This window comes from Amyelois transitella, chromosome 13 (genome assembly GCF_032362555.1).
Source record: "Amyelois transitella isolate CPQ chromosome 13, ilAmyTran1.1, whole genome shotgun sequence".
NCBI classification, from domain to species: domain Eukaryota; kingdom Metazoa; phylum Arthropoda; class Insecta; order Lepidoptera; family Pyralidae; genus Amyelois; species Amyelois transitella.
The window spans coordinates 8,836,190-8,849,926 of NC_083516.1; the positions used below are offsets into that span (position 1 = coordinate 8,836,190).

The 13,737-nt window shown below is 36.2% G+C and overlaps 1 protein-coding gene across 4 annotated transcripts in view; it reads left to right on the forward strand.

The window, feature by feature from the left end:
• LOC106139008 (protein yippee-like) overlaps positions 1–13,737 on the forward strand; it is a 94,440-nt gene that overhangs the window by 37,951 nt on the left and 42,752 nt on the right. The window contains exon 1 of one of the 4 annotated variants that reach the window (XM_060947601.1): positions 11,954–12,400. The exons of 1 other annotated variant lie outside the window; for it this stretch is intronic. The gene's annotated coding sequence lies outside the window, so the exon portion shown is untranslated. Of the gene's footprint in view, positions 1–11,953; positions 12,401–13,737 lie in introns of those variants that run through there. 2 more of the 4 variants (XM_060947604.1, XM_060947603.1) reach the window with 2 other exon arrangements.

The following is a 13,737-nucleotide window of genomic DNA, read 5'->3' on the forward strand; positions in this document are numbered from 1 at the left end:
AATAACAAGAACCGCAAATTTATTAACTTTCTAGGAAATTTATAAACTTTCTTCTTCAGCCTCGTAGTTTTAGTCCCAGGTTGCATCTTCACCACGTCTGGAGAGAATCCCGGGGTATGCCTTAGACCTTTGGTCTTGTTTAAAATTCAAATTGTATTATCTTACGTCCACATTTTCGTGGCAAATTTATAAACTTACCGATATCCATTCGTAAGATTCTAAACAGGCACGCCTTTCTGAGTCACATAACTTAACTACTCTACCATCAATATTCTGAACTATATGAGTAATATATGAATTCTACCTTCTTCCAAATTATGGACACCTTTTCATAATATATGAGTGTTAAAAGGTCTGACATAGTTCAGAATGTATTATACGTGTTTCAAAACGATCAAAATAGAACCGTATCGCATGCCCGCCATTTACTTTTGACCTTTGTGTTGCCTAATAGAAGTAGTTCATGTAATAACGACATGTTTTGTACTCACCGGTATAAGTAATTTAAGTTTTTTTTAATGAAGAAAAGATATGTATATTTAGTTAGAAAATGAAATTAAAATGCATCTTGACGACAACTTTATGTGTCATGTATGTAGATAATATATACATACATACAAACATATAGTCCAGTCTATATCCCTTGCGGGACAGACAGAGCCAACAGTCTCGAGTTGTTGTGTTCGAACGTGTTCAGCTGTATGGTTTTATGATGAAATTGAAATTCAAATAGTGACAGTTTGCTAGCCCATCGCCTACAAGAAAAATCACAAGTTCATAAGTCTATCCTATCCTTAGTCGCCTTTTACGACAGCCATGGGAAAGATAAGAAGTGGTTATATTCTAAACTTCCAGAAATCACACGATAAATTACAGATAAATAAATACCATATTATCTCAATATACTCTTTTGTAAGTGGCCTTGTTCCCGTGAGATTTGCGAAAAATCTGTATTCTTTTGGCGCTAAATTCACGCGTGCTAAGCTGCAGATACAATCTAGTTGTGATATAAAAAATACAGTTTACAAACTTATACATCTCAACTATTCTACTAAAATACTTCGTGCCGTGTGGTAAAGCCACGTAAAGCTTCGTGGTTGAACTCCCTGGAAAATGTTTTAGTGTGAAACTTTGACAGTGTACCTGAAAACTTTACTGTAAACCATTATTAGGTACATGAACTACTTTGAAGTTCAAGAAAAATGGTCAAAATATTTTATTTAATACACAAGTGTACTCGTGAACTGTATTTAATAGAGGTCTTACATGTTTAATAGTCTAAAAAACTTACCAATTTGGACATGTAATTTTTTTTAATATAATATTCGTACAACTGTAAATAGAGTCATTAATACATGACCGCTCACAATTCGACCAGACTTCTTACTCATACTCGTACATACAAAATAATCACTAGTTGTCCTGAAAGGGTAGGCAGAGACAACGTCTTCCAAAAATCATTATCCCTGTGCCTATGCTTTTTTCGCATCATTCATCTCTCTTTATGTAAATAACTTTGATTACTCTGCCTATTATTTTGTCTTATCTTTTGGCTACATCTCAAGCAGTTCATAGTGTAATAAACATTACAAGTTACAATGATCGCCGCACGCGCAGGACCAGATTTTACCAACTGATATCTCGGGTCAAGGCACCCGCCGCGCCGTGGTGAATTGGCTACTCCGATGATTTAACTTTTTATCAACATACATATAGCCACGTCTATATCCTTTGCCTGGTCAGAGCCAACAGTCTTGACAATACTGAAAGGACAGATTCAGCTTTACGGCTTTATGATGGAATTGAGATTCAAATAGTGACAGGTGGTTGTGTGGTTCCCGGCACCAATACAAAAAAGAATAGGACCACTCCATTTCTCTTTCCCATGAATGTCGTAAAAGGCGACTAAGGGATAGGCTTACAAACTTGGGATTCTTTTTAAGGCGATAGGTTAGCAACCTGTCACTATTTGAATCTCAATTCTATCATTAAGCCAAATAGCTGAACGTGGCCATTCAGTCTTTTCAAGACTGTTGGCTCTGTCTACCCCGCAAGGGATATAGATGTGACAATATGTGTATGTATGTATGTATGTATGCTAGCCCATCGCCTACAAGAGGAATCCCAAGTTTATAAGCCTATCCCTAACTTACTTTCTTTTACATTTACACAACTATCGTCTTTGCCTGTATTTTTAATAGTAGCCTTTCTCCAGGCTTTAATCCCGGTGAAATTCCACCTCGGGAAGGTATACCTTATATACCTTAGAAGGTAAAATAAGAAGGTAAAATGCGCCTTTAAGTTTGACCATGGTCCTGGATTTGGTTAGTCAGGTTTTACACAAAGCGACTCCCGTCTGACCTCAATTATTAGTTCATAGAAAAATCTGTACTAGGAGAATGAATGGTGGAGAATAAGTCACCTATGACGAAATCCATAATGTAAGGATGTATCAACTCTATCAGAATAAATTTGTATGAAAGATAATTTTTAATACCAACTTTATTTTAATAGACCTCATTAAAGGTGAAGTGAGATAGCAAACCAGTTTTTTTAAATCCTTTTTTACCAAAATCAGATCAATAAAACATTGAAAGGATCATTGTAGCTTATTATAAGTACCCAAGTTCAATGAACCTGGTTTAAGGATACAATTTTGTTGCAAAAAAAGTATCTCTCGTCTCGTCTCGCCATAGCTTTTTGCGTTCTTCTAAGAAATCTTGTCAACTAACTAAATATACTTATAATTACGTCTTTAACCCTTACGGAGTAGACAGAGCCAACGATCTTGAACAGACTTTTAGGCCATATATGAATTGATGAAGGCTAAATGATGGAATTGATTCAAATTGTGACAGGTTGTCGGCCCAAAAACCTTAGTTTATAAGCCTTTACCTTGATTGGATTTTACAATTTGCACAGGATGAGAAGTGGCTGGCATACATTACGTTTTTTATTGTAACCTCTACCTACAAAACTTTTTTTAACACTATACATATATGTACACTAACAGGAAAATAAGGTCTTTTTTAAGTATAAAAAATTGTATGTTAAACATTTGACCTTAAACCTCACGGGCTTGATCAAATATTTTTTACAGCTTCTCCAAGTTATTGACATGCTGATTGTGTTGATAAAATATACGTTAGTAGGTACAAAAGTTTTTGTGCGATTAAAAATGGCAAATCTCACAATTAAATCGTTAACCAAAGTTACTTTTTATTGAGAAATGCTGATTACAATCTCAACTAATATTACAAATGCGGAAGTTTATTTTTTTGTTTGTTTATTGCCTCTTCAAGCGTTACCTCCTGAACTTATATTCTTGATATTTTCCTTAGATATAATTAAGAGTCTGGAGAAGGACTTAGGGTACTCTTTTCATCCAGGTAAAAAACGAAACCTCCCGTGGGATTTGCGAAAAACTCTTTTGTAGGTGGCGCTAAATTAGCGCGGGCGAAGCTGTGGGCGTAAAAGAATTAGATCTTAAATTTTAAAAGAATTTAAAATCCCACTCTTGTCGGTGGAGTTAAGTGAAGCGTCCTGCTTTCATCTCTTTTCTCTGTTATTTATTTTTTATTTTTATTTATAATCTAGTTTCTGTATATAATCTAGTCCCTGTATAAACAGGGTTAATTTTTATTGGTTGAATAAAATTTTCACAGCACGTTTTTACTATGAAACAGAACATATAACAAAAAGAAAAAAGAAAAAAAAAACTACTTTCCCATATTAAGACCCACCACCAACCAACAAAGGAAAGCAAAATCAAGTATTTTCGCTCACCGAAATTCATTCACGTAATATAACAAACCTAAAAAGAACTAACTTTAAACTGACCTTAACCTTAAACTTCTTGGTGGCGATGAGTTAGCAACCTGTCACTATTTGATTCTGAATTCCATCTTAAATCAGGCAGCTGAAAGCGGCCTTTCAGTCTATTCAGGAATATAAATATAGACGTGATTATATGTATGTATGTATGTAAAAAGGACTAATTGATAAATTGAGCAGATAAGTTACAAACTTCAAGTGGGACTCTTCTTGTAGGTGATGGGGCTAACAACCTGTCACTATTTCAACCTCAATGCCGTACAGCCGAACGTAGTCTTTTCAAAACTGTTGACCCCACAAGGCATATAGACGTGATTATATGTATCAGATTTTTCGTCATAAGGCGAGGATGACAATGCTACGCCACATAGACCACATGGTCTACGAACACGGTGTAGCTACGAACGCGTGCTACGGTCTACTACGAACCGCTACGAGTGAAATTATTTTTTTTACTGTCACAGATTTTAAATAGTTAGTTATTTAGTAACTGGAGTAAGACCACCGCAGCTCCGTCCGCGTAATTGTTTTGTTGTGGGAATTTTGAAAAATCCTCTTTTGTGCATCACTTAAGATTACATAAGGATACTAAATGCTAAATTTCAAATCATTACACGAAGCGGTTTAGGCTGAGTGTTGATTTTTCAGTCAATCACGCCCCTTTTATATATTAAGATAACAAACATACATACAGGTGCCTTGTGGTTCCCGGCACAAATATAAAAAAAGAATAGGATCACTCCATCTCTTTCCCGTGGATGTCGTAATAAGCGAATAAGGGATAGGTTTATAAACTTGGGATTCTTCATTTTGGCGATGGGCTAGCAACCGTCACTATTTGAATCTCAATTGTACTGAACGTGGCCTTAAAGTTTTTCAAGACTGTTGGCTCTGTCTACCCCGCAACGGATATAGACGTAACTATATGTATGTATGTATACAGGTCGAATATTAAACTTTGTTGAAGTCGGTTAAAAAGCTATTACTCTCTTCCAACCATCCCACTCATCCCTCGTACGTCATACGCGTAATTTGTTTACATGTTTCCCGAAGCCCCGCCATGCCCTGAATCGGCGCTTACATTTATCGGAACGGCTCGTACGGAAGCTTTCCTGGAACTCGACTCAATCTAACGTCAAATTACTTTCGAGCTTCCCAATTTTATGTCCTTTGTTCCCAAGCTTTAGGGAATTTATGACGAAATTGGTTGGGATTGGTGTAGGTAAGTACAACAAATATTTGAAGTTCCCGTGGGAATTTTATAAAAAAAATGTACACTTTGTTTGACTTCTTATGATTTATTTTATATATTAATGCGAAATAATTATTTAATTAAGCATTGCCATTAACATTGTAGTGGGTTAACAGGTACTACACAATTTATAATGTTTTTTTTTTCTTTTCTCTTTTTATTATAGATAATTAATAATTTTTTAATATATTTTGTAAATAATACGACATTATTTCAAAATTGGTGTAGAGGTTTAGTCGTAAAAGCCTAATAGGCGGGCGGACAGACAGACTTACTCATTTACAGCATGGATTGAAATTTTCACCTATATCTAAGCCAACAAATTAAAAATAAAATAACCATACCTTTTTGGAAGTCAGTCACAAAATAATTACTACAACAAACAATGTTAAGTTGACGAACGAAATTTAATACAACAGATAATGATCTCAAACAAAAAGCAATGTATCCGAGAAGGCATCTCGCAAGTTATAATGAAGATCAAATTTGTTATGTCTCTACTAGCTTTTACACGCAGATTTGCCTGCGCGAATTAAGCTGCACCTACAAAAGAACATACATACATATGGTCACGTCCATATCCCTTGCGGGGTAGACAGAGCCAACAGTCTTGAAAAAACTGAATGACCACGTTCAGCTATTTGGCTTAATGATAGAATTGAGATTCAGAGAAGAATTATTATCTATATATATAAAACTCTTCCGTTACTGAGTGACTGACTGACAGACAACGCACAGTCGAAACTACTGGTCGTAGACAGCTGAAATTTGGAATGTAGGTTCCTTGGGATATGTAGGGGAGCACTAAGAAAGGATTTTTGGAAATTCAACCCCCAAGGGGGGGAAAAGGGGTAAAAACGTTTCTATGAAAAATCTTATTCCTTGGGTTTATAAACTTGAAACTTGGCATGAACACGTACATAGGCAAGTAAATATGTCTGACATTATAAGTTTTTTCAAACTACCCTCCAATCGTGATTTAGGGGGTGCGATTGGGTGACTGATTTATTAACGCACAGCCGAAACCGCTCGGTATAGGAGTCTGAGATTTTGAACAGAGGTTCCTTTAGTAACATAAGTGAGCACTAAGAAGGGATTTTTGAAATGTCAACCCCCAAGGGGGGGAAACGGGATAAACTGAGCCGGGGCTGCGGGAAAGTTCTAACGAGATACCGTGGCCCCGGAACGCAAAGGGCAACTAAAGGAACGAGGTGGGTTTTAGTCAGTAAAAGTCTGACACTCCCTTCCGTTCCACCCAGAGCGGGAGAGGTCATTTGATGATTTCCCATCCTTAAAAAAAAAGACTTTGTATGACAACTTTCAGTCGTCTCTTTAACATACATAATAACATACATAATTATGTACATACATGCATAACATTAATAACATCACGCCTTTAAATCCCTATTTTGTGTTAACACTACCCATACAAACAGCTAAAAGGAAACAAGTGAAGAGACGAAATTTGTCCGCATCCATTTTCACCTAAATTCTTAACGTTAAAGAGATTTACTTTTTATTATCAGGTCAACCTAATAGCCTCACATGTACGTATAACTTCGTAAGAATTTTCTTTCAACTCCTAACCGTTGAGGAGTTGTACCTTCCATCATCAGCTCATTCACATGGGATGATGACTATCAGACGCAAATACTTAAACAGATCTATGAAATTGTCAAAAACGTAATTGCCTGTAAATTTGAGGTTTGCCCTTGATTTCCCTGGAATACCATCATCAGATCCTGACTAGGTAACAACGGGACCAACTTGAAAGTATACTCTACCGAACAAAAGAAGAATCACGTAAATCGGTCCATAAATTCCGAACATTCACCATTAGAAAGCTACATCATCCCTGAGTAACACAGGCTATATTTAATTCCAGTTGTAACAAGATTTCAGCCTGTGGAAGAAAAAGCCCTGTCGAGATCATTAAAAAACGCTATATATAACCGAATTACACGTGGGCGAAGCCGCGGGCGGAAAGCTAGTTATATAATAATTAAGAAGAATAGAGACAGGTTGCTAGCCCATCGCCTTAAAAAGAATCCCGAGTTTGTATGCCTATCCCTTAGTCGCCTTTTACGATTCCATGAGCAAGAGATCTTCTTAGTCGTGTCACTCTTGACAGAGTGGTCGTGGTCATCATGTAGTGTTGGAGGCGGGCGCCAATGTGCGCCTTACGATGTCCCGCCATTTCTCCCTGCTGGAAGTCATCCTGCTGCACTCGTTAAGTGAACCGCCAATCACAGACTTAATTTGGTCGGTCCATCGCATGGGTGACCTCCCGCGCGGTCGAGAGCCTTCCACTTTACCCTGGACAACAAGCCGTTCTATGGATCGGTTGCCTCTCCTTGTAACGTGTCCAAAGAATGACAAAATGCGAGATTGTACTAAGGGAAATAGTCGCTGCTTGATACCGAGCTCTTGGAGTATCGAGACGTTAGTGCGGAACTCTGTCCAAGACACACCAAGCATTCTCCTCCAGCACCACATCTCTAGGGCGTCTATCTTTTTTCTTTCCACTTCTCGCAATGTCCACGTTTCAACAGCATACAAAAATATGGGGAAAATAAGCGTGCGCACCAGTCTGGCACCGTGAGCAAGAGATGGAGTGGTCCTATTCTTTTTGTATTGGTGCCGGGAACCACACGGCAAGAACACAGGTTTGTTTTTGTAAATTCCACGGGAATTAAAGGTGAGTTGGTTGATGTAAAGTACCCTATGTCTTTCGCCAAACTCTTAATTATATATCACACAAAATTCCTGTGTTCTGATTCTGCAGATAATATAATAACGGGAATAGAAAAACAAACAAACAATTAAACTCATTTACGCGTTCATTATATTAGTATGGATGGATATGGACTAGCTTTTGCCCGTGACTTCCTATGCTTTAATCGATACGCGTTGATTTTAACTTTTAACTTGAGTTTTTAATGTTTTTGGTTTGACAACATTTCCACATTTGTCATTAGTAATAGTTCCTCATAAGGTGTTCCATTTTCCAAGGTTAAGAAATTATACCTTACATTTTGCACATGAAATATGGCTACAAAACAAAAAAAAAGATCAAAATCAAACCTGTAGTTCCGAAGATTAGCGTGTTCAGACAGTTCCAGACATACAGACAGGAATTTTATTAATTAAAAAAAAAAATTAAAAAATTTGTTTATTTTATACCGTGTTATAATAAGTATTTAATTATTTTTTTCATTGGTATTTTTTATGTTAAAAAAGGTTTTCTTATGTCTTATTAAATGTATTAATAGATAATTAAAACGTTAAAAATTGTTAAAACTATTTTAAATTTTATAATTGAAGTGTTTCGCCTGTTTTCATTTCCTAATAATTTTTTTCGCCTCGTTGTCGACTGTTCAGCCCTATGACGAAGCACTTTGTATTGTCCTTCCTTGAACCCAGTAAGTTCCTTTAAATTGGCCACTCCATTCTAAGTCTCCGGTTGGCAACCAGTGAACACTCATATATTTGTACTTATAGTCACGTGTACGTACATACTTATAATCACGTCTATATACCATGCGAGGTAGACAGAGCCAACAATTTTAATAGACTGAAATGCCACGTTCACCTGTATGGCAATCAGTATTTACATCGCTAATGTGATTTAGTAAAGATTTGTGTAAATATTATAGATATCTGTATCATATTTATCCCTTGCGGGGTAGGCAGAGCCAACAGTCTCTAAAAGGCTGAAAGGCCACGCTCAGCTGTATGGCTTCATGTTGAAATTGAGATTCTAAAAGTGACAAGTCTAGAGTCCATCGCCTTAAAACAGAATCCCTTTATTAGCCTTTCCCTTGATTGACTATGACATATTTCTCTTTTTAATAATATTCATCCATACTCATAAAAGGAAAAATGTGTATTTTCTTGGTTTGTTTGTCACACGCCATCACGCTTTATCTGCTTGACCGGACTTAATTAAATACACACTAAGTCCTCTTCATGTGGGAATTGCGATAAACTACAATGTGCCCGCTAAGCCATGAGCTTGACAGCGACTATACGAGCGAAACTAATAAAAAACCGGACCAAGTACATAAAAGAAATAGCGATTCAAATCGCGAACCCCAAAGTAATTTACCAGCAAATCGATCCCACAACGGCCTTTCATTCGGTTCTTGAAACGATGATTATACATCGCATTTTAATCGATTCACCGAGTGCTAATCAAATCGATTCACCACAGGCCAGTGCCCGGCCACAATATAGACCGTGTCCTAAATGTCCGAATATTCACCACTCAAAATATAATATTACAAATCGTTAGTTGATTTAACAAATTACGACCAACGTGGTAACAAGATGTCTAATGTACATGTACTTCGTATAACCTTATTATTGGTTTTTTTTAAGATTTAAAAGGTGTGGTTTAAATCTGAACGCTACAAATATATATTAAAACTAAATTATTTTTCAAAAATTATCAGTTACAAATTTTTTTACAAAGATATGTATATGGGACAAAAATTACCATTGAGGTAGAATCGTCACGCACAACACAATTCTTAAACATATTTTCAGACTTGTCCGTAACATAATTTTATTATTATAATATTTTTTTTTATTTATTATTTTTCGTTAAAGCGACAACGGATTTTCATTATTTTTAAAATTTAAGCTTTCTAGCTGTCACGGTTTACGAGATACAACCTGGTAACAGACAACGGACAGACAGACAGCGGAGGCATGGAGGCATTAGTATTGGGTCCCGTTTTGACCTTTTGGAACTCTAAAAATTGCTCAAACAATTTTACCACGCGTCTAATACTATTCGCGCTCATTTCCTTTCGCCTTGAACTCTAACAATGAAATCCACTTACAATGTTCGTGAAGTTTTATTACTTTTATTGTATATTGTATAGTTTTATTTATGGACTTGTAATACTGGAGATACCTGTCCGTTTACATGTAACCATAACTTGTTCAAATTAAAATACAATTACATCATTACATTGACAAAAAAACGTATACATATCTTGTTAAAGACATAGGGTTATAATGAGTCTCGATTTAACGTGAGGCTATATTTACGTACCTATTTTATTTCCAAGGTGAGAGAGTTCTTTTTCATGTTTTGATGTCTATTGCAATAATATTTATTTTCTTAAATAAATATTTTTGTTGTCTTTAGCTCTTATTATAAAGCTAAAGTTTATGAGAAAGTTAGTTGCTTTATTACGCCAAAATAAAAAATATAACATGGATTACAACTAACACACATGTAAAGCGTCGGGCGGAAGATACTAAAAAAAATATTTAAGTTTTAGACCAATTTTAGAATAATACTAAATATTAAGCTTAATTAATAAAGAAAGAAGTCACATCCAGTTATTCTTATTTCATTTTATGCATAATTCTCATGAAAAGTAAGTTGACACGTGAAAAGTTGTTTACATTGGGATTTCCACTTCGTAGTAAATGTATACCTAACTTAAATCGTTTATTGGGGAAATATATATTTGTATATGGCTGTACATTAGTCCATTACACCGTATAAAAGTTTCATTTATGTAGGTTCATGGCTAGAGGCGAACTAACGTTCGACGTGACCTTTCACGAGCCTACCGCTACAAAATAAAAGAAAACAGATGATTATCTCTACTGTAATCGACTCTTTTCTCTGTAATAGATAATTCGTGACATAACCTAATCTCGCATGCTCGTTGTTGAACCATCAGTTGTTGCGCTTCGGGCCCTGGGGTCCTTTATTTCGACAATATTCGCTTTGGCCAAGTTTTGTTTGGCCTCCTTAACTTTTATTTCATTAGCACGCTTATTAATTAGCTAAAGGCACCCTTGGCGCCGTCTTGCGGGGATCGTTTACTACCTCTTCTACCTGCAGGCCTATTTACAAACGTTATGAAGGCATGTCTATGCCTAAGCTTGCCACCTCTCTCTAGCTCTGAGGTTAACCATAAAGTTAGAAAGGGAGAGAAGGTCCCGGCGGTGTGGTCAAATCCAGAAATTGGTTACCCAGAAAACTTGTTGAAAGATAATAAGAAAGCGGCGCTTTTGTCGATTATAAAACTAAAATTGAATATTTTTTAATAGGTTTGTATGTAATGTTTGCAGTTTCTTAACTGTAACACTGGAACGTCAACCATCTTGATAATACCTAATTTCAGTTTGACTAAAAGATATGAATTACTATCTTAGAATAGACTTGAATCTGTAATTATTTAGTCTGCTTTACGCAATCCGAATCTATAAATAGTTCTGGTCTAGACTGAAAATAGCATGTTTACGAACTATATGAAATCTCCCATGCGTATACGAGTAAGTCGTTGATGAAAAACCATACTATTAATTATACAATTTAAAAGTCTGTCTGTAATGCTTTTACGGGTAAAACACTGGCCAATTTTGATCAAATTTTGTTAACAACCCGAGGTCAAAGAAACTATTTTTTGTTGAAAATTCTAACGGGAGCGAAGCCCCGGTCAAAAGTTATAATAAATTGCTACCATGTGATCATGTAAGTACAATGCCTGAAAATCATTAATGAAAGGCTGGCTATAAAATATCAGAAGCTGTTACAACCAATATGTGTCGACCATTTATCAGTTAGTTAAATAATTTTCTTAATCCTATGTAAGTTTTATTCATCTCTTGTTAAAAAAAGTGTCGAAGTGTCCTATCCGTGAATATCCAAATTTGTGCTGCCAAATATAAATATTACGCGGGCTTGGTTCAATCAGCTGTCCGACGTCTCCTGATAACACAGCACTGATAACGACCTTGTTATTGTTATGAATGCTTGGTACTGCGACTTATTTCACAACACAATCGAACTAGGCAAACTGCTGAAATTAACACGCGTTGTTTATCATCGCCCTCGTTTCGTCTATACGGACGATATGATACGGCGCAGTACCAAACAGTTTTGCTGCGAAATAGTGTGATTATTATAGCAAAATCTACAAATAATACTAATGTTTACGTGTTCATTCACACGCGTGGTGCTGTGTGCGTGTGGCGTCGTTGCGCCTGCGCAAACGGCCGCAAGCGAACTCTTTGTTTGTTGACAAGCTACGCCACGGCCGCTCGGCGATGCCCGAGCGACTTGTTCGCGTGTGGACGCCGAGGTCGTCAGACGTGCGTTTCGTCTCTCCAAAATCCTGTCGCGTTATCGCATTCGTTGGCTAAATTTAGTGCAGTTATTTTATAGATTTTTTCGCTCTTCTGCGTAATATTTGTGTACAGTGCTTAGTTGCCCCATCAGAGATCGCTCCACGAAGAGATTTTCCTCCAAGTTTTAAAATTACACGCTCGCTGCTGTGCCAGAAGGTATGTGTTTTTTTGGCGAGTTGCGTTCGATATTTGTTTGTATTTTATTTTACCTATAAATACACCAGAACGTTCGGTATCGTTACCTTACTAGATTAAAACGGAGCATTAATATTTAGATTCTCATGAGATGATTTGCAGTCATTAACTAAAGTCACCTGAAAAGTCATAACAATAACCCATGTTGATAAATTGAAGGGATAAGTTAATGCAGCTCTGTCTGAATGCAATTTATCGTTGAAGCGCCTGTGATTTATTAACTAGATATCGGTCAGACATTATCTGATATATTTCCATGGTTTGCATTAACGCGCACAAATATCTTGGATTGGCCTTAAATTAAATCCATCTCTAAATGGTTCAGATCTAATTTCTGCATACATCAACTAACTTTAAAAAAATATTCTGTGATCTTGTAACCGCTATTAATGTAAATAAAATTAAACTTTCTATTGTGGATAATGCTACAAGATAACATAATAGTCGACTTCGCAACATAGAAGTGGAAAGTTCAAAAGATGGTCATTAGGCGATGTCACCGCACGATTTCACCGCTAATGAGCATGCACGTCTTGTGGAGACAAACAAACAGATAGATACAGTTATAGTTTGGTTGACTGCTGCCGTACAAGGCGCATAGCGGTACCTCTTATGGCTGCCTGGACGCCTGGTAGTAACGGCATCGAATCTGGTACTCGGTAAAGCACTACATGACACTATGAGTCAAACTTTTTGCGGTCACAACCGTTGACCCAGCAAATGTATACTTACAAAACAGTTATGTCAACGAGTAGGTGTAGTTTTTGCGCCTTTTAATTTCTATTCATAGACGTGACTCTTTTGACATTATTTTGTACAAGGAGTGTATTTTTATAAATACCACGATTAACATTTAAACTATATTTTTTTTAATGTAGATACTAAACTCTACCAAAGAAACTCAAAACAGATTGCTAGCAGTTGGAATATAATTTCATGTAGGTAAGAATATATCCTGGTAAATAATAATGTAAGTAGATAATAAAAATCCTCTAAAAAGCAAAGAGAAGCCTGTAGAATTTATTATTATACATTTATAGAAAAAAGTTGTCAAACAACAACATATATACCTTAAAGACAAAAGTACGACAAAACAACAGGATTAAAAATTCTCAGGTTTCGAACATCTTAAATTACAAATATTTGCATGCTTCCTTAATGCCAACTTCCCGTTTCAAGTGCAAATTGCGTTGTTATTCTACATGCTGATAATGTACTGTCAATGAACTAATCCGTAACCTATATGAAGAATAATAGACTCGTATCTTTATCGTAATCCCAGTTGATAAAACGCTTTT